Genomic DNA, 24,668 nt, shown 5'->3' on the forward strand with positions numbered 1-24,668 from the left:
GGTAAACTCTGTTTTCCTATGAAATTATCCATTTCATCTAGGCTTTTAAATTCGTTTCCGTAGAGGTGTACAGAGTACTTTCCTGTGATTAATATATTTTATCTTTTTTGTGTTTGTGCATTTGCTCATTTTTCCTTGATAAATTTAGTTTGTGCTTTGTTTATTTCAATTTTTTTGTGGTAAAATATACATAACATTAAGTTTATGGTTTTAACCATTTTTAAGTGCACAGTTCATTTTATCCTTTGCTGTGCAGAAGCTTTTTAATTTGATGCAATCCCATTTGTTTATTTTTGCTTTTGTTTCCTTGATTACTACTTTAAATGTGTTCTATGGACTCTGATGTATAGGTTCTCATTATCTCTCAGAAATTCAGTCATTTGTTTGTATATCCCTTTTCACCCAAGAGTTGTATAAATTTAGGTGGAAAGGCTTTTTTGTGCTTAATTTCTAGTTTTATTTTTCTTGGTTTAATTACTACTATTATTATTTTTGTATATTTTACTGATATGGATACAGAAAAGTCTACATCAGAAGTATAGGTGAATTTTCACAAAATGAATTCATCCATGAAACCAGCACTCAGACCATTCCCAGAACTTCAGAAGGCCCTCACATTCCCTTCATCTCATGCCCACCCCTCTCCAAAGGTAACGACTAAGTTGACTTCTAATATTGAGTTTTGTCTGCTTTTGAACTTTACAGAAATACAATCATTATTATGTAGTTTTGTTTTTTGATCTTTCATTCAACAAGTTTTGTTAAATTCATCTGTTATTTTTGCTGTATAATTTTCCATTGTATAACTGTACCACTGTTCATTTGTCCACCTCTCCTTATAGTATTTGTATCATTTTCAGTGTTTTGTATTTCTAGTTTTGTTTTTGCACTGTGATCAGAGGATATTTTTTGTGATATTTCCATTTTATGAACATAGTAATGATTTCTTTGTGCCTTAACATTTAATTTTCTGTGAGTGTTCAAGAAACTATATTCTCTGTTACCAAAGTGTAGTGCTGTCTCTCTATATATACAGAAAAACTACTTTGTTGGTTATATTGTTGAAATCATTTATATCTTTTTTTTCCTATGCTCTGCTTTGTATCAAGTAGTGTGTTTTATTTATGGTGTGTTTCTATTTATTTACTCTTGGATCAGCCATAATTTATTATTTAGTTCATAGAGATTAATAATGTATTCTACATTGTGAAATTAACTTTTAGTATTTAAAAGTAGTTAGGTCTATTCAGATAACTTTTGTCTTGATTTTTTTGTTGTTTGATTATTTTTCTTTACCTGGTAAATTTTTGTTCCTTTATTTTTAGCCTTTTTGAATCACTGCATTTTAAGTATGTCTCTTACATACAGCATAGTCTTTGCTTTCTAAGCAAATTTGAAAATATCTTTCTTTTAGTAAGAAGGTTAAGCTCATTCATATTGTTATAACTGATAGGTTTGTTCTCAGGTCTGTCATTGTGTTAAATTACTGTCTGTATTTTGGTATATTTACTCTGTTCATTTATTGTTTTATGTGTTTTTCTTAATTTAAAAAATTCTTTTGATATCAGGAAGGTGGGACTAAGTTTTTATTCTAATAGTACCATTGAATTAGTACCTTTTGTAGTACCTTAACCCCTTCTTTTTTTTTTTTTTTTTTTTTTTTGAGATGGAGTCTGGCTCTGTCACCCAGGCTGGAGTGCAGTGGTGCGATCTTGGCTCACTGCAAGCTTGGCCTCCTGGGTTCACACCATTCTCCTGCCTTAGCCCCCGGAGTAGCTGGGACTACAGGTGCCCGCCACCACGCCCGGCTAATTTTTTGTATTTTTAGTAGAGACAGGGTTACACCGTGTTAACCAGGATGGTCTCGATCTCCTGACCTTGTGATCTGCCCACCTTGGCCTCGCAAAGTGCTGGGATTACAGGCGTGAGCCACCGCGCCTGGCCAACCCCTTCTTATTTTTAACCTATCTTTTTACTGTCTTGTATGCTACTTTTAAAAGGCATCTTTTGCTTCACATCTGTTCACCATACAATCACCTATGATTGTATCTTTTTTTTTCTTTCCTTTTTCTCTTCCCTTTCTTCCCATTATTTCAGTTGCATTTTCAAATTCTTTCAGGACATATACAGTTTATGTATCATTTTTCTGTCTTGTTTTTATTCTTAGTTCTATACTTAAATACATAAAATGCTCACTTTGTGACCAGTCCTTTTGCTTATGTTTCTTTAGTCATCCCTTGTTTAGACGGAGCTCAAGCCCGGATGTTCCATTGAATGCAATGTATCAGTGTCTCTCTTGTGCATCTAGCATTGTATTAGTTGTATAATGTTCTTGGCAGAACTGAGAACATAGTTAGCCTGTGGTCCAGATGATGAACCTGGGTTGAGAAAGGGATTAGAACCCTCAGGAAAGATACATGTGTAAGTATTTTGTGAGTTCTTGCTTGTTCAAAGTTTTTTTTATTAGCCTCGTTAGTTGAAGGACAGGTTGGCTTGATATACAATCCTTTTTACTGAGCTTCTTTTCTTATTTTTAGGATTTATTTATTTGAGACAGGTTCTCACCCTTAAGCTTTTTGAGAATGATTTTCTACTAGTCTTGCTTTCTATGTTGCTTTGCTAAGTCTGATGCCAGGCTGATTCATTCTCTGATATCATTCTCTGATATCTTTTAGCATGGAGGCCTCGAAGATATCTTTCATATGCGTGAAGTCTAATAGTTTACTAGGTTACATTTTTGGGGTAGTTTGTTCTTGGTCAGTTTTCCCCGATTGGCTCTTAAAATGTGTAGATTCAGGTCTTTTATTTTCAGGAAGTTTTCTTAGAGTATTATTTTAAATATTCTGTTTTAGTGTTTTGAATATCTTCTTCCAGAGTTTGATGTATATGTATCTTGGAGGTATATGTATTTCTAATTATATGAATATTTGACCTTCTTTGCCTAATTTCTGTTTTATTCACTTCAACTTTGACCCTTTATACTTCTTTTTAAATTTCACTTTCTTATGGTTGTTTTTCTACTTTTCCTCAATGCCCTTTGTAAAATTTTCATTTGAATCTATTATTCTCCCTTGGACATCTTAATTCCTTCTCTACTATGACTTTTTCTTTCTTTTGTTTCTTTCCTGGGTTCAAGCCACCTTGTTTCATTACTTTCTTTTTTTTTTCCTTTTCTATTTTTACTCTTCTTGGGGTCTTGAACTGTAAGAGATCCTGGAACATAAATTTGAGAATTGTTGCCTCATACAGTAGTGGTTTGCGCGGGGAATTTCAGAAGTACTGATGCCTTTGACCTAGCCTCAGAAATTGCGATGGTCTGAAGTAGTACATGGGCTTTGAAAAATTTAAATGATAGCCAGGAGATTGTAATGTTTGGGAACTTCACTGAGATATAGTTTGGAGTGTGGGACATCATGTGCTTGTGTAACTTATGTACTTACTATCTCAAAAAAGGTCTAAGTCAGTGGTTCCCAAGTTTTCAGAAAAGAGTCATCTGAAGATCATATTCATTTTTCATAGTTTGTTGTTAATATGTAGAAATACAGTTAACTTTAAAAATAACTTTATTGTGGAACAATAATAGACTCATTGGAAATGCAAAAATAGTTCGCAGAGGTTCTATGTATTCTTTACCCAGCTTCCTCCAGTGGTAACATCCTACATAACTATAGTATAATGTCAAAACTGCCCTTTTGGCTCTCTGAGCAGCACCATGGCTGTTGGTAAGAACAAGCGCCTTACGAAAGGAGGCAGAAAGGGAGCCAAGAAGAAAGTGGTTGATCCATTTTCTAAGAAAGGTTGGTATGATGTGAAAGCACTTGCTGTGTTCAATATAAGGAATATTGGAAAGATGCTAGTCACCAGGACCCAAGGAAACAAAATTGCATCTGATAGCCTCAAGGGTCGTGTGTTTGAGGTGAGTCTTGCTGATTTGCAGAATGATGAGATTGCATTTAGAAAATTCAAGCTGATTACTGAAGATGTTCAGGGCAAAAACTTCCTAACTTCCTTGGCATGGATCTTACCCGTGACAAAATGTGTTCCATGGTCAAAAAATGGCAGACAGGGATTGAAGCTCATGTTGATGTCAAGACTACCGATGGTTACTTGCTTTGTCTGTTCTGTGTTGGTTTTCCTAAAAAAAATGTAACAATCAGATATGGAAAACCTTTTATGCTCAGCACCAACAGGTCCACCAAATCCAGAAGAATATGATGGAAATCAAGACCCGGGAGGTGCAGAAAAATGACTTGAAAGAAGTGGTCAATAAATTGATTCCAGACAGCATTGGAAAAGACATAGAAAAGATTTGCCAATCCATTTATCCTCTCCAGGATGTCTTCGTTAGAAAAGTAAAAATGCTGAAGAAGCCCAAGTTTGAATTGGGAAAACTCATGGAGCTTCATGGTGAAGGCAGTAGTTCTGGAAAAGCCACTGGGAGCAAGACAGGTGCTAAAGTTGAATGAGCTGATGGATATGAACCACCAGTCCAAGAATCTGTTTAAAGTTCAGACTTATAATAATGGCAAGTAAAAAGTCCTATTTGTGGAAAAAAAATCAAAACCAGGAAATTGACATTGGTGCAATCTGCAGACCTTATTCAGATTTCACTAGCTTATACATGCACTCAGTTGTGTGTTCTGTGCAATTTAATCATATGTATAGATTCATGTAATCACTACCACATCAAGTTACAGAACTGTTCCATCAGCACAGAGGAACTCCCTTAGAAACTTTCCTCTTTGTAGTCACTACAGTTGATTTCTTTATATTAATTTGTATCGTGTGACTTTGTTGAATTTGTCTTTTAATTCTAGTAGTTTTATTGTGGATTCCTTAGACTTTTTATGTATAGGATCATAAAATGTGGTAATCATGAAATTGACTAGCAAGACAATTTTACCTCTTTTCCACTCTAGATACTTTCTCCCCCTTTTCCCCCTTCTTTTCTTTCCTCCTGCCTTATTGCACTGGATAGAACTTCCTTTACAATATTGTGTAGAAATTATAAGATTAGATATTCCTCCCTTGTTCCTGATTTCAGGGGGAAAGCATTCAGTCCTTCAACATTAAACGTGATGTTAGTTGTTTTCTTGTAGACGACTTATCAGGTTGAGGAAGTTTTCTTCTAAGTCTAGGAGTTTTTAATCACTGTTTTAAGTTTAATATAGTTGCTACCTTAGCATCCATTTTAGGCCTAACATAAATTGTTTGTAATTCAGTCATGCCCTGTCACCTTTGGCCTAGTTAGAACTTCCCCTCTCTGCAGTTGTTTGCAATATGGCCTACTTGTGCCTCATCTCACTGACCCAAAATGCAACACACCATGAGCTGCCGACCGAGTAAAACCTAATGGTCAGCCTCAGAAGTCGTGTGAATTAGTTCCTATTCACATTTGTGTTCTTTAACCAATTCACAAGAAGGAAAGCATAAGGAATAATGTCCCTTAAAGGTGTAGTTCCACAGTTCTTCTTTCTCCCTCTCCCTCCTGCTCCTTCCCTCTCCTGTCTCAGGACCTCCTGTCTGTCTCTGTTTGGCACTCTAACCTCTCTGGGACCTGTGAGTAATAAACTTCTTTTGTTTCATGTATTTTGCCTTAGCTTCCTCATTGTGTCTCCATTGACACACACGTACTGTATTGTTCTTGATATCATTTAACATCTTTTCTTTAACAAATCAACAGTCATGAATGGATATTGGATTTTGGGAAATGCTTTTTCTATTGAGATGATCATGTGATTTTGTCCTTTATGATAGTAGTTATTATATTGATTTTTGGAGATTAAGCCAACCTTATATTCTTGGGATACATTTCCTTTTCTTTTTCTTTTTTTTTTGGGGGGGTCAGGGTCTTGCTCTGTCACCCAGGCTGGAGTGCAGTGGTGCAATCATAGCTCACTGTAACCCCAAACTCCAGGCTCAGGTGAGCCTCCCACCTCAGCCTCCTGAGTAGCTTGGACTACTACTGGTGTGTGCCACTAGGACCGGCTAATTTTTAAAGTTTTTTTTAGAGATGGGGTGTCGCTATGCTGATGAGGCTGGTCTTGAACTCCTGGCTTCAAGTGATCCTCTTGCCTTAAGGAAAGGGAAATTAGATTAAAATACAAAAGTAAATATCCAAGCCTAGAGAAGGGGAAAGATAGTGATGACTATTATTAACAAATTAATTATAGTAATTATTATTTTTTGCTTACCATTAGTTAATTTTGGATAGCAGACAAATACATTCAAATATTTTAATAGACTATGAAATATATAGGTGGGTATAGTCTGGTTCTAGACACATGTTAAACTGAAGTGCCAAGAATAGGAAGTAAGGTTGAAAGTAGTGGCATTTTACTGAAGAGACATTTACTTTTTGGGTTGTTTTGCAGGTATAATGAATGGTATCTCACCTACATTGTCACTTTGCCTAGTTTACTATTTTGTTTTTTGTTTGTTTCAGTGAATTCCTGAAAGAGAAAAAAAGAAACAACATGATTCTCTCTGTAACAGCCCCGTGGACCCCCTCACCCAGTGTTCAGCATGATATAGACCCTTGTGTTTACCCTTTTTTTAAAACCAGGAGATGGCGCTCCTGGTGTTCGGTGTGAGCATTGATTATGCTTGGACATCAGAAATGAATGAACTGGCAAGGGAAATGAATAAATGAGCTCAGAAAAAGCAAAACTGAATCATGCTGAAGATGCTTTCTAGGATGATTGTATTTCTGAAACCTTAAATCACAGTTGTCCAACCCATGGCCCATGGGCTGCATGTGGCTCAGAATGGCTTTGAATGCAGCCCAACACAAATTTGTAAATTTCTTTAGAACATTATGAGATTTTTTTGTGATTTATTTATTATTTACTTATTTTTAGCTCATCAGCTGTCGTTAGTGTTAGTATTAGTGTATTTTATGTGTGGCCCAAGACAATTCTTCTTCCAGTGTGGCCCAGGGAAGCCAAAAGATTGGACACTCCTGCCTTAGATATTGAAAATTAGAGGTGCCTGCATTTCCAGTAATTAAGACAATTCTTACTGTGCATTTTTTGCTTTCCATTATCTTTCATTAAAAAAATCTGCAACTTTTACCTTTTAGAATATTAGGATAGAATCTTATTAATATGAATACGTCCAAAAGTTGGCTTTTGTGGTTTTCTTTTGTCAGAAGTGCTGTAGGATAATATAACTTAAAACACATACAGTTTTCTGCTTCTCTCAAGATGTTCAGTTCTTTTTCAGAAACACCTGAATGAATGGTGCTAAACTTCCCATGGCTTTTTCTAAAACTCGACAAGCATTAGATTAATATTTCTTTTGTAGGTCCAGTTAGCATTCAAATATTATTCCTGAAGTATTGGGTTTCATATGTTATTTTTTGTTGCTTGTTGAATTTTGGTTTTATTTTGGGGGCTGCCTAATTCTCAGGTCAAATTATTTCTGGTAGTTTTGAAATTTCTTTTTTCTTTCTTTTTTTTTTTTGAGACAGAGTTTTTGCTCTTGTTGCCCAGACTGGAGTGCGATGGCATGATCTCGGCCCACCTCAACCTCCGCCTCCTGGGTTCAAGCGATTCTCCTGCCTCAGCCTCCCAAGTAGCTGGGATTACAGGCGTGTGCCACCACACCCGGCTAATTTTGTATTTTTGGTAGAGATGGAGTTTCTCCATGTTGGTCAGGTTGATCTCGAGCTCCCGACCTCAGGTGATCTGCCCGACTCGGCCTCCAAAAGTGTTGGGATTACAGGCGTGAGCCACTGCACCCAGCATAAATTTCTTTTTTTCTTTTTTTAAGGCATGGTCAGACTCCTGTCACCCAGGCTGGGATGCAGTGGTACAATCTTGGCTCACTGCAAGCTTGACTTCTGGGATCAGTTGATCCCCCCACCTCAGCCTCCCTGGTAGCTGGGATTACAGGCATGTACCACCATGCCTGGCTAATTTTTTGTATTTTTAGAAGAGATGGGGTTTTGCCATGTTGCCCAGGCTGGTCTTGAACTCCTGAGCTCAAGTGATCTGCCTGTCTTGGCCTCCCAAAGTGCTGGGATTATAGGTGTGAGCCACTATACCTGGTCAAATTTCTTTTTTTTAAGATTATTTTGAAAGTATTGGTTGTGATAAAATGAGGAAACCATATGTGAATGGATGGAATGTGGTTTCTTTTCCTAAGTTGCATAGAATTTGATTAATCTGGCTATCCTCAAAAGATTTTGCAAATTTCATTTAAATTTAAGTTAACAGAATTTCTGAAGTAGTAATCTGAGGAGTTAACCTAGGCCAGCCAATTTTTTTTTTTTTTTAACAGTTGAATGAATAGAAATCCAGAAAAGTTATGAGTTGAGCAAGGCATTTTGATCTATTTCCCCACAGAAATCAGTGGGAAAACTTTCACTTTTGATCCAATCAGAGCCACTCACTTTTAGCTGTTTAGTGTTTTGATTAAAGTTTTATTTTAAGAAAAGGTTCTGCTTTTAAAAAAAAGTTACAAAACCACTGCTTTTAAGGGGAAAGGATCCCAAATAAGTATGTTATGAGTGGAAAGCTATCAGAGTCTCTTGGCTTTTTTAAAAAATTAGCGCCTACTAGAGAATCTTTCCTTGACAGTGATTTGCCATAAACTAGGCTTTGATATGATCAGAATAGAAGGCGGCATTTGGAGTATCAAATACAGAGGAAAATAAAGTGATTCTTCAGCCTTTGCTTTGGCATAGAATGTTACCAGGTATGGACTTAACTATGTTTGCTGAAATTATTTTCAGGTTTTAGAGTCAGGAATGAAGGAACATTCCTTGAGTATTTGATAGATTTGTGGTTTATAGACAGTAAGTTCTACAATCCATGAGCTTCCTCTTTAAAAGTTCTTGAACCAAATTTGTGGTTCACTGTAAGCCAGTGTATAGGATTTAAAAGGATGCGTCTTTGCATGAGTCTGATTTCTAACTCATTTGATACTTCTTTTTCACTTCCAATAAATGTTATCTTGCTTTCTGAACAAAGTAGGTTATACATAAATGCAATTACATACGGATGGTTCCTGACTATACCTACACCCTTGTGTAGGTTTCAGGCTCTGGACTGGATGCTCTGTTGCCTCTAAGACCTGATGGGACAGGTCAGGAGCAGGGGCTTTGGGGCCAGACTGATTTGTGTTCAAATCTTGACTCTGTTGTTTATTAGCTGTGTGATTCGGGGACATTTCTTAACTTCTGTGATCCTTGATTTCCTAATCTAAAAAAGAAAGCCAGGCAGGGCACGGTGGCTCACACCTGTAATCCTAGCACTTTGGGAGGCCGAGGTGGGCGGATTGCCTGAGCTCAGGAGTTTGAGAACAGCCTGGGCAACACAGTGAAACCCAGTCTCTACTAAAATACAAAAAATTAGCCAGGTGTGGTGGTGTGCACCTGTAGTCCCAGTTACTCGGGAGGCTGAGGCAGGAGAATTGCCTGAACCCGGGAGGTGGAGGTTGCAGTGAGGCGAGATCATACCACTACACTCCAGTCTGGGTGACAGAGTGAGACTCCGTCTCAAAAAAAAAAAAAAAAAAAAAAAGCCTACCCCATAGTGTTGTACTTAAAGAGTATACTTAAGAGAATGTAAATAATAAATAAAGTACTTAGTACTGTACCAAGAATAGAAAATTTCCCAGTAACTGGCAGAGTAAAGAAAGCAGCAATAGAGAGAAAATCCCTAAGAAACCTTCAGATCTGTGTGTGTGTTTTGAGACCATACCTTGGAAGAGAGGGCAAAAACAATGTAGGTCTCTTTTTTTCAGCTATTAACATGTATTCTAATAGGATAGATACCTTGAGAGAATAGTCAATAAGAAAGATAATGACAGGCACCTCTATGGATGCTTAAAATGGGGGCAGAAGGAAATTAATGCTAAAGTGGTAATTTGAAGCCTAGGGTCTTAGTGGAAAGATAGCAACAGCCATGGTAAAGCAGTTTGGACAGTTACTGTGGATAGCATCTATCAGTTTTGGTAAGAGTACATGTTTGCATAATGATTTATGGGTTAAGTGTCTTTAGTTATGTAATCTCATTTGATGTATACAACACCATAAGGTGGCTTATTATTCAGATGACACTGGTCACATGGGGACAAGTTCCAAAGGGAGCAAGCAAGGACAGAAAAAACGATTATTTTCCATAATGGGTAAGAAACAGAAAGGTTCTTATGGTCACAAATGGCAAGTGAACAGTAAAGCTGGTTCAAGAAATCCTGATTCTAGTCTAGGGCTCCTTCTCCTATAGTGTTTATTATTTTGTTTTTACTCAAAATGGAAGTACTTAAAGATGCAGAGTAGTTCATAATTAGAGTAGGCAAAAGTGGGGGTGAAGCTAAGAGTCGAAGGCTCCTTAAACCCAAGTAGGAGTTATTTTCTGCTGGTAGTGTCTTTCATTGAACATTCCTTACTTCATTGAAAATTTTTTTTAATTATGAATTTGATTATATTACTTGTTACTTCTTTTAACCATTTTTCAGAATGACCCTGAGCACACTCCGCTATGGTGTTTGTACTTTGCCCTCTGTATTTCATTTCTAGAACATCCTTTTCCCACTTCTTTAAGCCTCGACCATCTTTTGAAGCCACTCTAGCTTTGTTGGAGTTTGCTTTTGTGATCAGGAGGCTACCTAAAGCCTGTTTCAGTCTCTTCAAATAGCAACAGCAGAAGCAGATAGTAACAGGAGTCAGAAGTGTGGTTGCCACTTAAGTAGCCCAAAAAGGTTTGCAGTGCAGAAGCCGAAATGGCTTACCACAGATGTGATCCAGTTAAAAAGGTTCTGAAAACTCAATTCAGTGAAGTGTGTTTGGGCTCAATGCATTGAACCTGTGACTTCCTGTAATGTTTACTTAACCCCCTAACTTCTAAGTGGTACCTCCCCCACCTCCCTGGAGGGGAAAAAGATACACACTTGGTTTTGCAAGATTATGGAGATCAAACAAGCATCTAACAAAGACTCTTCCTTTCAGGTACCTCTTTCTCTCTTCCCTCTCATCATAATCACTTAGTTGCAAGGGACCAGTAAATTAACAGAATGGTGAACCTTTTCCTTTTCCTGCTGCTTTTGCTGGATGACTAGTGGTTTCTGCTGGAACACAGATGAACCATCTCAAGGTTATGAAAATTCCTGACTGTGGCAAATGTGAAAGAGTGTCTTTTTAATTGCCGGGAAATACTAAGACTTCTTTTCTAAGGTGCTTATTTGTAAAGTGAAAAGGTGACCTTAATATCCAGTGCTATGCAGTGAACACAATTTTTGTGGAAACTAGTCCTAGGATTTGAAATGAAGACTATATGGTCTCTGTTAATCTGTATTGATAAACGCACTGCACTTTATTGAGAGTTCTGGTTGTTAACCGATGGAATTACTAGTATTATAGAAATTTATTAAGGATGGCTTATTGGAGTTGACTTGTAATTTCAGTCATTTCTTTGTAATTACCAGGTAAAAGATGATTTGTCTTGAGTTTAATTATTTCTGTAAGTTAAAATAAGGAATTTGTAAAGCATTCCTCAGTTTTATCTTCAGTTATCTAGGAAACATTCACAGGCAGCAAAGACAGATGTGAGATAATTATTCAGAAATTGTACTTGCTAGTGTTTGTGTGTTGAAGGCATATACGTGACAAGCAGTTTTGGAATTTCTTGCAAAGTCAGTATTGCCCCTTAGATTGACCTTACAGAAAGTCCTTATTGTGTGTTTCAAAGTCTTCTTTGTAAATTAAAATATGAATACTGTCGTTACTCTGCTGATAGTTCTGATAACTCATGCTAACTAAATAGTCAAGGGAGTGGAAGAATACAGCCAGCATTCCATCATCTGGAAGGAAAGTAGTGAGGTGGCAGATTCCCGCCTGACTCAGCTTTCACCATGGCATAAATAATATCATTTTCCCAAGCAATACTGTGGAATGCAAAAAGAAAGAAAAACGTAAAAAATAAATGTGGACTGAGATGAAGAAAGCCAATTTATAGTTGTAATAGATAATATTTGTGTCAAAAAGGAAGAACAAATTGACAAGAACTTGGAGAAATACCAGCTATGGATAAAGGGAAATAAAAACGTTGGAAATCCAGATGGTATAGAACTAAAGATCCAAATGTAAATAGCAGCTGTTTATATTAATTGCCTTGTGGATGGAGTCCCTCGCTGAGCTGATATGCTGTTACATTAGTGCTTTCATGTTTTGAGTTGAATCACTTAGGTATGCCTACACACTTGCTTTGAGAAAAATCATATGGTTAGCTGTGCTTTCCTTAATAGTGATAAGTTAAATAACTATAATTTTACTATACTCAGTCATATGTAGAGATTTGAAGACTGAAGCATAATTCTGTGTTACTGCTAGTTGGTAAGCAGATGTCCCTACCTTATGGTCTCTTTGACTAAGTTAGATTGTAAGCCACTGGAAGGCAGAAGACTGTTCTTCATCTCAGGTTTGGCATAATGCCTTTCATATAGTAGGGGCTCAGAAATCTCTGTTGATGTTATAAATTTGATAAGTGTTCACTGACGAACCTGCATGTTGATGGTAAGACCATATAATCCCAGAGCAAGGCTAGAAAAACCTTTTGAATTGTATTGCTTTGCTGTGTCTATCTTCTGCTAAAATTAAACTATAAATCCCCCAAATGCATAATAAAAGCCCTTGCCTTGCTGTGTGGCTGTCAGTTTCTAATGTGAGTAGAGGTAATAGCTGAGGATGGTGCTGTAGAAAACTTACCTCATAGGCCTAGGAAAGAAAGGTTTAAGGCTATTACCATGGATTCTGTTAGATGACTTGATTTTTACTGTATTAAAAGCTTCCTTTCCAGTGATTTGGGATTGCATGGAATAGAGTGCTGTACTTGGGTGTCACAGAACCCTGGGTTTGTGGATAGAATTATGATGCCCCAAAAAGACCTCATTTGATATATAATCTTGATTTTGTTTATAGAATTTTCTGTAATGAAGTAATATTTGATTTTTTTCAAGTAGTTTAATATTTGGCCTTTTGTTTTTCAGTAATGTTTTAAAAGACGTTTCCTTCTTCAAGATTGTTAAAATTTTTTTGTGTGTTTCTTTTTGCTCTTTATTGGTTTTATTTTGTACATTTTTGTTGTTAATACATCTGAAACTTCTTTTGGTATAAGGGGTAAAGTGAAAACTCAATTTGATTTTTTTCTCCTAATGAGTATCCAGTTGTTATAATAGCATTTAACCAATAACTCTTACCCTAGGGATTTAAAATGTCACATCCATCTTATACTGAGTTCCTATATACACTGTCAGTTTCTGCATTTTCTAGTCTATTCCATTATAGGTGTATTATTCACACTATTTTAATTATTGAAGCTTTATAATGTTTTAATATCTGATAGGGGATGTTCTCTACCCTTATTCTTCTTTTTCAGAATTGTCTTGTCTGTCTTTGTTTGCTTTTGTATAAGAACTTTCAAGTCAGCTTGTTTAGTTCCTAAGAGAATTGTCAGGGATACTCAAGAAACACCTGCCCTCCGTGATCAATTCTAAGAGCCCCATCCGTATTATAAATCTGGAGACTGGGTTTTAGACCTTATTCTGACATTAACTGGCTCTGTAACAAAAAGATTAAATTCATGTTTTACTATTTTATAGATGTTTGCAGGTGCTTTTAAGAGAGTTATTTTGTACTGACAATTTTTTTGGTTTCTATATTCTCATCACTAAATAGAGCTACTTTAAAAATCCTCAATTTCAGTCTGGTCAACGTGGCGAAACCCTGTCTTTACCAAAAATACAAAAAATTAGCCAGGTGTGGTGGCACACACCTGTAGTCCTGGCTACTTGGGAGGCTGAGGTGGGCGTATCACTTGAGCCTGGGAGGTGGAGGTTGCAGTGAGCCAGGATCGTGCCACTGCACTCCAGCCTGGGCAACAGACTGAGACTCTGCCTCAAAAATAAAGGGAAGAAGAATCCTCAGTTTTCTTTTTAAAAAGAATCCTCATTTTTTTTTGCTTTTTTTTGGTTGGTTGGTTGTTTTTTAGTATTGCAGAGGGGTCCTCATACTTGGAAAAATTGGAAACAACTGAATTAGAGTTCCCTGAACTCTTTTTTTTTTTTTTTTTAAATTCAGTTCTAAATAAATAAAAGGTGGTGTATCATCAGTCCAATCAAGGATTGAATTTAAATCTTTGTGGCCTCTGAAAGGGCTACTCAGTGGAGGGAAACTACAGAAATGGCTCTTGGCAAGATCGTTTGTCTGTTTCTTTTCCTCTATAACCAGTTGGTGTTTTGAAAGGAAGCATATTGTCTAGATTTTCAGAGTTCTCTAAAAACAGGATGGGGGAGTATTATTTTTGAAGTATGTAGCATGTTTGTATCTTCAGCACAATTAAGTGCTTTGAAAGCTTAAATTATTTGTGTTGTCATAATTGACTATTATGATTGAAATAAGTGTGTATATCTTCTTTGCTTTTTGAGTGTTGTTAGATTGAGAGCTGCTGGACAGAATGATGGGTTCATGGGAGAAGACAATCAAGGGAGTGGCAATTCTCTAAAGTCAAACTTGACAGTTTGAAGGGCACATCCGATCTGTAGCTTGTATAATTCTGTAACAAATTGGAAAATAATGGAACAAATGAAGAGGAAAAATTGGTCTTCATCTGTTGGTGAATGTCAGTCACTGTTAAGTTAAAATGAGTTTTTAAAATGAAGAGACCAAAAGTTTTTTTTGTCTGTTTTGGAAAGTTACATTGAGGATTCATTGATTTATGATTGCTATAGGACTTAAAAAAAAAAAAAAAAAAAAACTAAAAAATCCAAAACCAAACCCTAAAGAAAAGTTTACCAGCAACTCCATAATCCCATCAAGAATAATATTCTGAAGTAGAGGGCGAGGTTTGGAATTTGTTGACTCTAGTTACACAAGACTCAGTCTATTAAATAACTGTAAATAATGTTCTTAAGCAGAAGTAAATATGATAATCAGATAAGCTGATAGAAATTACTATTCTTCAAATCAGAAGATGAGAAGGAAGGTTAGGAAAAACAAGAATATAAGCAGAAAATAACCCTAGAGTGTAAGTTAGAAAAATTCAGAGTGGGAGTTGGTTTATTGAATCCTCAAATGCTGTTTGTTTGTATGCTAAATAGAAATAGAGGCAGGATAACTTAATGTGATGTCAGGTTTATGTTTTCACTGTTTAAAAACACAGCATGACCAGACCAAATCAGAACCATAGAGTCCCAATTCCAGATTTCTGGGAGGGAAACCTGGCCCATTTTAGGTAGTGTCTGTCCCCATTCAGTCAGCTGTGGCCAGGAGGTTGGGGGAAGAGATGAAACTCTACTTGTGTTTTTACCAAAGTCAAATAGTATCCCCAAATCGGCTTCTGTTTCAGTTATCATCACAGATTACATTTTAGGAAATATGTATATATTTTTCTTCTGGATTCTAATTTGATCTTGTCGAACCTTTTGTAGTTTTAAAATGCGTAACGGTTTACTTCCACCAGTATAGTGTCAGAGAGTACCTGTGTCCCTCCCCATCCTGGCCAACACCGGGATTTTTCATATGTTTAGGCTCATCTAACAAGTTAAAATGGTATGGCATTGCAGCTCTAATTTGTATTTCTTCTATAATTTATTATTTTTTTTAAGACAGTCTCACTCTGTCACCCAGGCTGGAGTGCAGTGGCATGATTATGGCTCACTGCAGCCTTGACCTCCTGGGCTCAAGTGATTCTCCCACCTCAACCTCCCAAGTGGCTGGGGCCACAGGCACACACCACCACACCCAGCTATTTTTTTTTTTTTTTTTTTTGGTAGAGATGGTGTTTCACCATGTTGCCCAGGCTAGTCTCGAATTCTTGGGCTCAAATGACCCTCTTGCCTTAGTCTCTCGAAGTGCTGAGATTATAGGCATGAGCTACTGTGCCTGGCCCTGTATTTCTTTATATTGCTTGAGGTTGAGCATTCTTCCATGTCTGCTTTTCAAATACTCAGTAGATGGATATTACTTGGTTCCTTTCTGTTTTTGTTCAACCAAATAGGTGGACTGTAGGGCGTTTTGTGTTTTGTGAGAATATTAGTTTGGAAGAAGTTTCAACTTGTTCTATCAGACATGAAGTTTAGCACTAAAAATGGTTCCTCTCAGAACTGGGTAATGTGGAGTGCAGGGGGCAGTGCCTGGAGAGCATTGAAGGAAGAAGTGGCCACTGAACAGGGAATTGCTGTGATTGCAAGATATCAGAACTTTACTGCAAATTGAGCCCAGCAGGGATGGACAGCCATATGGCTTAGAAAGTGACTTATGTAGGCAAGTGGTAAAGTCTTACTGAGGCTTAGTGATGCCAGCCTGATGTGGCATCGTCAATAGATGCATTTGTATGAGGAGTCTTGCTGTTTTGGCTTTAGTTGAATGTTAAGAATAAAATAGGTACCATGTTAATACTTTTAGAATGATTTTTGACTGTATCTAGTATTTAAAGCTTTTCTTTAGTTATTTCTCCAAAGTGCAACAGAGTTTGGCAGATTTATATGTGAACTTAAAAAAAAATGAAAGATAATGCTGTTAGTGTAGGTTGGGGTGTAGGATACCTTCTGCGTCTGAGGGAATGTTAGACCTTGTGCTTTGGATTGTTTTGAACAGAGGTAAGTAAACATACTCAATTTGACTAGATGTATCTGTAGATTTTAATGTTAGTGAGCGGTGCCGTCCTGCTTCTTGTGTTAGTTTCTTGAATGGCCACCCCCCATTGCTGGACTTACGCCAGGGCAGATGAAGGTTCACCTCATGAGCTTGGTGTACAGGAAGGAATGGAAAACATGAACATGCTTTTGCTTTTCTATGTGTAACTTCCCCTTCCCTTTTGAAACCAATTCTTTTGGAAAGCTGCAACTGAAGACCCATATCTGAATAGCATTCTAACAGTATTTCTCATTAATATGCTTTGTCAGTCCTCAGTTTGTAAGACATTGTCAGAATGTTCTTGGTTTGAAGCCTGGATGCTTTCATTTCCCATCGCGTTAATTTCCATCCTGTTAATTTTTCATTCGTGACCCTCTGCTGAGAAGCCCCCCCAACACCTGTTAAATCACAGAGAAAAAAGTAAAATTTGTGGTATTTTTAGTTATTTCTGTACTAATAAGATTGCCACCTCTTGCTCTTTGTAAAAATGTAGCATGGTATTTACTTTAACTCCAGTAATAGTTTTGCATTTTGACCTTTTTTTATTTGAGAAAAAAGAAACCCGAAAGAAGGTGGAAAATAGATTATTTGGTTAAAATTTCTTTCTTTTTCTCTTTAAATGTCTTTCCTCCTACAGATGTCACCTTTAAATGTGAGTCTGAAACCAGAAGTATGCCCTACAAATCTACTCACAAAAGTAATCTGGATGGGATTTAAGCACGGGCAGATCTCAATGAGATTGTTAGGTGAGATCACCAAGGGAGGGCATACAGAGAAAGGGTCCAAATCAACATGTCAAAAGTCTGCTAAGCTAATATTTCTCTGCGTTCTTCTGTGTAAAATGTGGGAATGAAATGCCACATACACTTTTCATCCTTTCAGCAGTGAGTTATTGCACACCTACTGTGTTCCATGCACTGATCTGGGCACTGGGACACATCAGTGAACAAAACCTCAAAAAAATCTCTGCCCTCACAAAGCTGACATTCTAATGGGAGAATTAGGCAGTAAAGGAGACAAATTAATAAGTTATTCACACGTAGCATATTAAAAGATAATAGATGGCAATGGAGAGAATGAAATCATTTAAAAAGGGTAAGGAGGTTCAGGACTTGCAGTTTTAATTAGGGTGAGGCAGAAGTAATATTTCGGTGGAGATTTGAAGGAGATGTGAGGGACTGAGCCACGGAGTTGTAGGTGGGTGGAGAGGAACATTCCAGGAGAGAGGGTAGCAAGTGCAAAGGTCTTGGTGGGCTGCTCTCTAGTGTGTGTATTCAGGGAGGAGACCTGCAGTAGAGTGAGGGAGGGAGGGAGAGGGAGAGAGTAAGAGGTGAGGACAGAGTGATTAGGGGAGGGAAGGAAGCAGGTCATGTGGCTCTCTTAGGTCATCGTAAAGGTTTTAGATTTTCATCACACCATGTGTGCTGAGCGGCCACCAGAGGGTTTGAAATGGAAGAGAGATGTGATCCAACTTCTTTGACAGAAATGCTCTAGCTTCTCAGGAAAACAGTTTGTTGGGGAACAGAAAGTAAAGTGGAGACCAGCAGGAGGCTTGTGTTGGGATGCAAGCAGTTGAGGTGGGGGAAGCAGTAGGATTTTGATGTATTTAGAAGGTGGAAACACTAGTAGGATTTGCTGGTGGATCTGACAGTGAGGGAGGGAAATTAAGGATGCCCAGGGTTTTTGACTTGAGCAGCTGAGATATGGGGTTGCCATGAACTGAGAGGGGGAGACTATGAGCTCTAGATTGCTGGGGGACATGAGGAGTTCAATTCTGGGCATGTTATATTTCATATTAGGGTTGTGTATTAGACATCCACGTGAAGATACTGAGTTAGCTGTTGGGTATACAGTTTCAAAGTTCATGGAAGTGGTCTGGGCTGGAGATGGGAATTTGGGAGTTGTCAGAATATATGTGGCACTTAAAACCATGAGATCAGGAAAGGAGGGAGTCGGGATAGAGAAGAGAAAAGGTCTGAGGACTGAGTTGTAGGTTCTTGAGGTCGGGTATGCTTTAGGAACGGCCGGGCACTGGTGACTATTACTTGGTCACCCCTTAAGGTACTTGCATCCCTGCCGGGCCCACTGTGGTGTGTTAATCCCAGTGCACTCAGCTGTTATTTCAGAATGGATGTCCTAACTGGAGAAGATACTACGTAGTCATTCAAAAGGACCGCAAAGGAGCAGGCGAGTTTTTTTTTTTTTTGCTTTCTACTGCAGTGATTCTAGATGATTTTGGGCTTTGCTTGATTTCTGGACCAATAAGCTTTGCTGAACTGCAGGGGTTTTTTTTGTTTTGTTTTGTTTTTTTGAGACGGAGTCTCACTCTGTCGCCCAGTCTGGAGTGCAGTGGCACAATCTCGGCTCACTGCAAGCTCCGCCTCCCGGGTTCACGCCTTTCTCCTGCCTCAGCCTCTCCCAGTAGCTGGGACTACAGGCGCCCACCACCACTCCCGGCTAATTTTTTGTATTTTTTAGTAGAGATGGGGTTTCACCGTGGTCTCGATCTCTTGACCTCGTGATCTGCCCGCCTCGGCCTCCCAAAGTGCTGGGATTACAAGCGTGAGCCACCGTGCCCGGCCTGAACTGCAGTTTTAATGAAGTTCATGATATCACCAACCTCTACAAAGTGATTTATTTAACTAATCTCTAATAATAAAATATTTCACCCTGACAGCTGACTTCTTAAGAAGCATATGATTAATATTAGTTTGAGTAATATTTAATTTTCAGGAAAGATTCCAGATATTGGAAATATTTTTGTTTTTTTGAGGGAGTGAATCTCAATTTTATGTATGAATTTTATGGTAATTTTACCTTACAGTGTGTCTTAGCTCAGGCTGCATAACAAAATACCACAGACTGTGTAGCTTAAACAACAGAGATTTATTTTCTCATGGTTCTGGAGGCTATGAAGTCCACAAACACAGTTCCAGCAGGGTTCAGTTCCTGATGAGGGCCATCTTTCTGGTTTACCTGCGAGTTCTTTGTCCTCAGGTGGCCTTTCTTCTGAGTGGGTGCAGAGTGTGTGAGTTTGGTGTCTCTTCTTCTAAGGCCATAGGTCCCATAGGATCTGGGTCCCACCCTATGACCTCATGTAACCTTAATTACCACTATAAAGGCCCTATCTCCAAATGCATCACATTAGGGATGGGAGCTTCCACATGATTTTGGTGGATTATATACAATTCAGTATATAATACAGTGTCTTCTCAATTTCTCTAATATGAAGACATTCTTATCAGTGTCTTGTCAGTTGTCTGTTCCAGGGTAATTTTTTCAGGATAAATGTCATTGAGCTGTGTATGCATGTGCCTGTCTCTGTGTGTTAAGCATGCATGGGTTATTTTCTAAGGTCATTTCTATAATGATACACAACTTGTGGCAATATTTACAGTGATTTTCTTCACAAATGTTTTTGCACAAATGTTTAAGCAGTCTAATATGTTTATTTCAGGAATTGGTTTTTGAGTTTCTGTAGCATTTGAGTACTGTTTCTAGGGGATGTTACGATTTTAAGGGAGTCCTTGCCATGCAATATTGGTTCAGTGAATGGATGAATAAACTTAGGTGAATGTATGTGGGTGGGGAGTGGGGGCATTATACTGTAATGAAAGTGGAAATGTAAAAAATATCATCTTAGCTTGTTTATGGAAGGGTCATTTATCTTGCAAAATTTTCTACCTTTAGCATTACTGAGGAATTCATTTTGGTCCAAACCGACTTGGCAGAAGCGTGGGCTTCCCTCAGCATACTGCCTGCCGGTGCCTCCTGAGTTTTTTGGTTTGAGGGTGAGAAAGATGAAAGGTTGTGAAAGTTCTGTCTTGTGAATATGCTGAAGATCAAATCATAAAGTGCTCAAACACTCTGTTTATAATTTCACCTTTATTTTTCTAGGCCATTTACCAAGCCACCTGAAATTTGCTTTGCTTTAAATTATTGTTATTATTATTTACTGTTAATCTTGTGCTTTATGTCTTTAAATGTAACTGCAGATATTTTTATATAATTGATAATATTCTTTTGTCACTGTTTTGTGTGCCTTAACATTTATTTCATGTCATATTTTCTTGCAGATTTATTTATTTGCTCTTTTTGAGTCACATTCCAGTAGAATCCAAAGTCCATAAAAACAAGGAATTGTCTGCCTTTTACTGCATTTTATATTCAGCACATAGGTACTAGCATATAGTAGGTATCCAATAAATATTCTTGCATAAATAAATGCTATAGACACGACTTTGTATGCTTTTCCATTTAGTGTCATGTCAGAAAAATGTTATCACATAATTAACAAGTCTTCTAAAATACTGCATAGGTCATTGCATAATAATTCATAGATCTAACATAGTTTGCTTTAAATCAGTTCCTTCATTTGGCTGATTTAGTTGCTTCTGTGTTTTATTACATACATAACACTGAAGGGAACATCTTCGTGTATAAATATTTGTCCACATTTGTGTTCATTCCTTTATTCATATATTACTGTATTACTAGAAGAAGAATTAGTTACATGAATTTAGGTAATTTAAGGCTCTTAACATATAATGACAACAAAAGTATTCCAATTTATACTTTTTAGAGTATAAATTTTCAAAGGGCCTTTTTCTCCTGGAATTTCCTTCTTAATACTATTTTCTTCTCATTTTGTGTTTACTCCCCTTGGCCATACCATCAAATGCTCTTCTATTCTAGTCCTTCAGTTCCAGCAAGGGCTAATTTATGGCCTCTGCTCCAAGCTGTAACTCTGCATTTGTTAGATATCTGGTGGTTCCCCCTGTACCTCAAGATCACCATCTCCAAAAGTGTAATTATTTTTCCATCAAAACCTGCTCCTTGCCGTTCTGTTCCCTTTGGAGATAAATGAAGGTAAAATCTTTTCAGCACTCAAGCTGGAATTGTGGGAGTGATCGTCAGTTCCTCCCTTTCCTCTTGATCCTCAGCTAACTTGTATATGCCCTTTGACTCTTGTGCTCCTGACTGCAGCCATGGCCTAAGCTTACTACCGTCTGCTTTCTGGACTATTGTATTACTGCCCTGTTGTAGCTCCTTATATCACTTTCCCCATGTACATCATTCATACTGCCAAAGTTACCTCCCTGGAACGCCTGTTTTCTATTCCTTTCCTAAGTAAATTAAGTTCTTTCCCACTCTCCCGGTTACTTGTAGATCCTCCTTATTTAACAGGGGCTCTGTGTGCTCTGCCTGTCCTTCCCCAGTCTGCCTTCTGTCATTTCCTGGGGATTTTTCTTCCTCCTCCTTCTTGGGTATCTTGAGCTTTTGGAGCTTCACATGTGTGTCTTCCTCATTCACTCCTCTGTGGCTGCTCTCTGGCAGACTTCTTTGCCTAGAATACTGTCCCTCAGTTGTTCATTTAACATCTTCAGATTCAGCTCTGGGAAGTCTTTCTTTACCTACCATTTCCCAACAACAACTTCCTTTTCTGTATGACCACCAGCAGTGTATAAGTACCTTGATAACGTAGTCTTCAGTGTCATTTGTTGCTAATATTTATGTGTAGGTTTGTATCATAGTCAGTATGAGTGTTATTATCTTTGATCCCATGGAACTTACCATAAAGAGTTGCAGAAAAGATATTTAACAAATGTTAGTTGAACAAAGGAATATCTCAGGAGGAGCATACTTTGACTTGATGTCTTTTTGGTGTTCTTTCTTCCTGTTTCTGTCTGATATTGTTTCCATTCAGTCTGAAGAACTTCAAGATCTTTTTAAATATGGATCTGCTCAGCTTTGGCTTATCAGAAAATGTCTTTATTTTGCCTTTTTAAATATTAAACCTTTTATTTTTATATGGTAATAATCTCACAGAACATGGCAAAAAAAAGTTCACAGTCCCATGTACCCTTGCCCAGCTTCCCCAAAGGTGACATCTTTTATGGCTTGTAGTACAATACCAAAACCAAGAAATTGATACTGGTACGTATCAACGACCGTATTCACTGTTCACTATATTTTAAACTGCAGGTGTGTGTGTGTGAGTGTGTAAAGTTCTCTGCAGTTTTAGCACATGTGTAGATTCATATAAGCACTGCCACCATCAAGATACAGTACTGTCCCATCACCACAAAATCTCCCTTGTGCAATTTCTTGGTACTCTCAGCCATCCTCTTCCTTGTCCCTGGCCTCTGTTCTTCATCTCTATTAGTTGTATCATTTTCAGAATGTTACATACATGAAATCATACCATATTTAACCTTTTGCGATTACTTTTTTCACTAAGCAAAATGTCCTTTAGGTCTGCCCAGGTTGTTTTATGTATCAGTTGTTCATTCTTTTATATTGCTGAGCAGCTTACAATTGTATGGATATACCAGAGTTGGTTCAACAATTCACGCAAACAACATTTGCATTGTTTCTGCTATTTTGCTATTATGAGTGAAGCTGCTATGGACATTTGTGTACAGGTTTTTATATGAATATATTTTCTCTGGGATAAATACCCATGAATGTGATTATTGGCAAGTGAATCTTTAGTTTTGTAAGAACCTGCCAAACTATTTTCCAGAGTAGTTGTACTGTTTTACATTTTCACCAGCAGTGTGTAAGTGATCCTTTTTTTTGTTTGTTTTTTTGCATCCTCACCAGACTTTGGTATTATCACTGTTTGTTTTAACTGTTCTAACCTGAATGTAGTGATACCTCATTGTGATTTTAATTTGCATTCCTCTAATGCCTAATAATGTTGACCATCTTTTCTTCTGCTTATTTGCCATCTATATATCCTCTTTGGTGAAATGTTTATTTTTTTTCACTCATTTCATAATGGGATTGTTTACTTTTTTTTTTTTTAAAAAAAAGCTAGTTTTGAGAGTTCTCTCTCTAGTTTTTTTCATTAGACAAAGAATCTTGTATGACAGTCATTTTCCCCACACCTCAGCATTCTAAACATGTCAGTTCATCATATTCTGACTTTAATTATTTTTGATAAAATTTAGCCTTCTTAAATGTTGCCCTTATTGCAGTTTTCTGCAAGTCATATGTCTCATTTTCCTCTGGTTGCTTTGAGTATTTTCTCTTTGTCTTTGGTTTTTAGCAATTTGGCTATGATGTGCCTAGGTGTGATTTTTCTTTGTGTTTACTATCTTTGGGTTTAATGAGCTTCTTCGATCTGTGGGTTGATGTCCTTCATTACATTTGGAAAATTATCAGATTATTATTTCTTAAGATATTTCTTTTATCCAGTTCTCTCCTTGTCTTCTGGGACTCCAGTATATTCAAGCCATTTATTATTTCTCAGCTCTTGGGCAGTTTCCTTGTTTGTTTTCCATTTTTCTTTCTCTGCAGCTCATAGAACCACCTTCTGCTATGTCCAGTTTTCTGTTAAGCTCATCGAATGAGTTCTTTCTTTCTGAAATTGTAATTTCCATTTCTACCTTTTCTATTTACCTATTTAGTTATTTTACTCTGATGAAATCCTTCAACTGCTCATGTTCACCTGCTTATCTTTCTCACTAAGTCTTTTAGTACATTTATCATAGTTATGTCTACTGGTTGCAACATCAGGATCATATGTGGATGTACCCTCTGTTGACTTTTTAAAAATGGACCATGTTTGTCTCCTCCTTGTGTCCCATTATTTTTATTTATTATTACTATTTTTTTAGACATCTCACTCTGTCACCCAGGCTGGAGTGCAGTGGTGCAATCTCATCCCACTGCAACCTCTGCCTCCCGGCTTTAAGCCATTCTCACTCAGCCTCCTGAGTAGTTGGAATTTTACAGGTGTGTGCCACCATACCCGGTTAATGTTTTGTATTTTTAGTAGAGATAGGGCTTCGCCATGTTGGTCAGGCTGATCTCGAACTCCTGGCTTCTAGTGATTTGCCCACCTGGGCCTCCAAAAGTGCTGGGATTACAGGCGTGAGCCACCACGCCTGGCCCCATGATTTTTTTTTTTTTTTTACATTTTAGTCTTTTTTTTTTTTATTATACTTTAAGTTTTAGGGTACATGTGCACAACGTGCAGGTGTGTTACATATGTATACATGTGCCATGTTGGTGTGCTGCACCC

At 37.5% G+C, this 24,668-nt stretch overlaps 1 protein-coding gene and 1 pseudogene across 3 annotated transcripts in view; both read left to right on the forward strand.

The window, feature by feature from the left end:
• Window positions 1-24,668, forward strand: part of WASF3 (WASP family member 3) — a 132,448-nt gene that overhangs the window by 15,658 nt on the left and 92,122 nt on the right. The window lies entirely within an intron of this gene.
• Window positions 3,705-5,018, forward strand: LOC129463588 (small ribosomal subunit protein eS1-like; annotated as a pseudogene).

Source organism: Symphalangus syndactylus, chromosome 15 (assembly GCF_028878055.3).
Source record: "Symphalangus syndactylus isolate Jambi chromosome 15, NHGRI_mSymSyn1-v2.1_pri, whole genome shotgun sequence".
NCBI lineage: Eukaryota > Metazoa > Chordata > Mammalia > Primates > Hylobatidae > Symphalangus > Symphalangus syndactylus.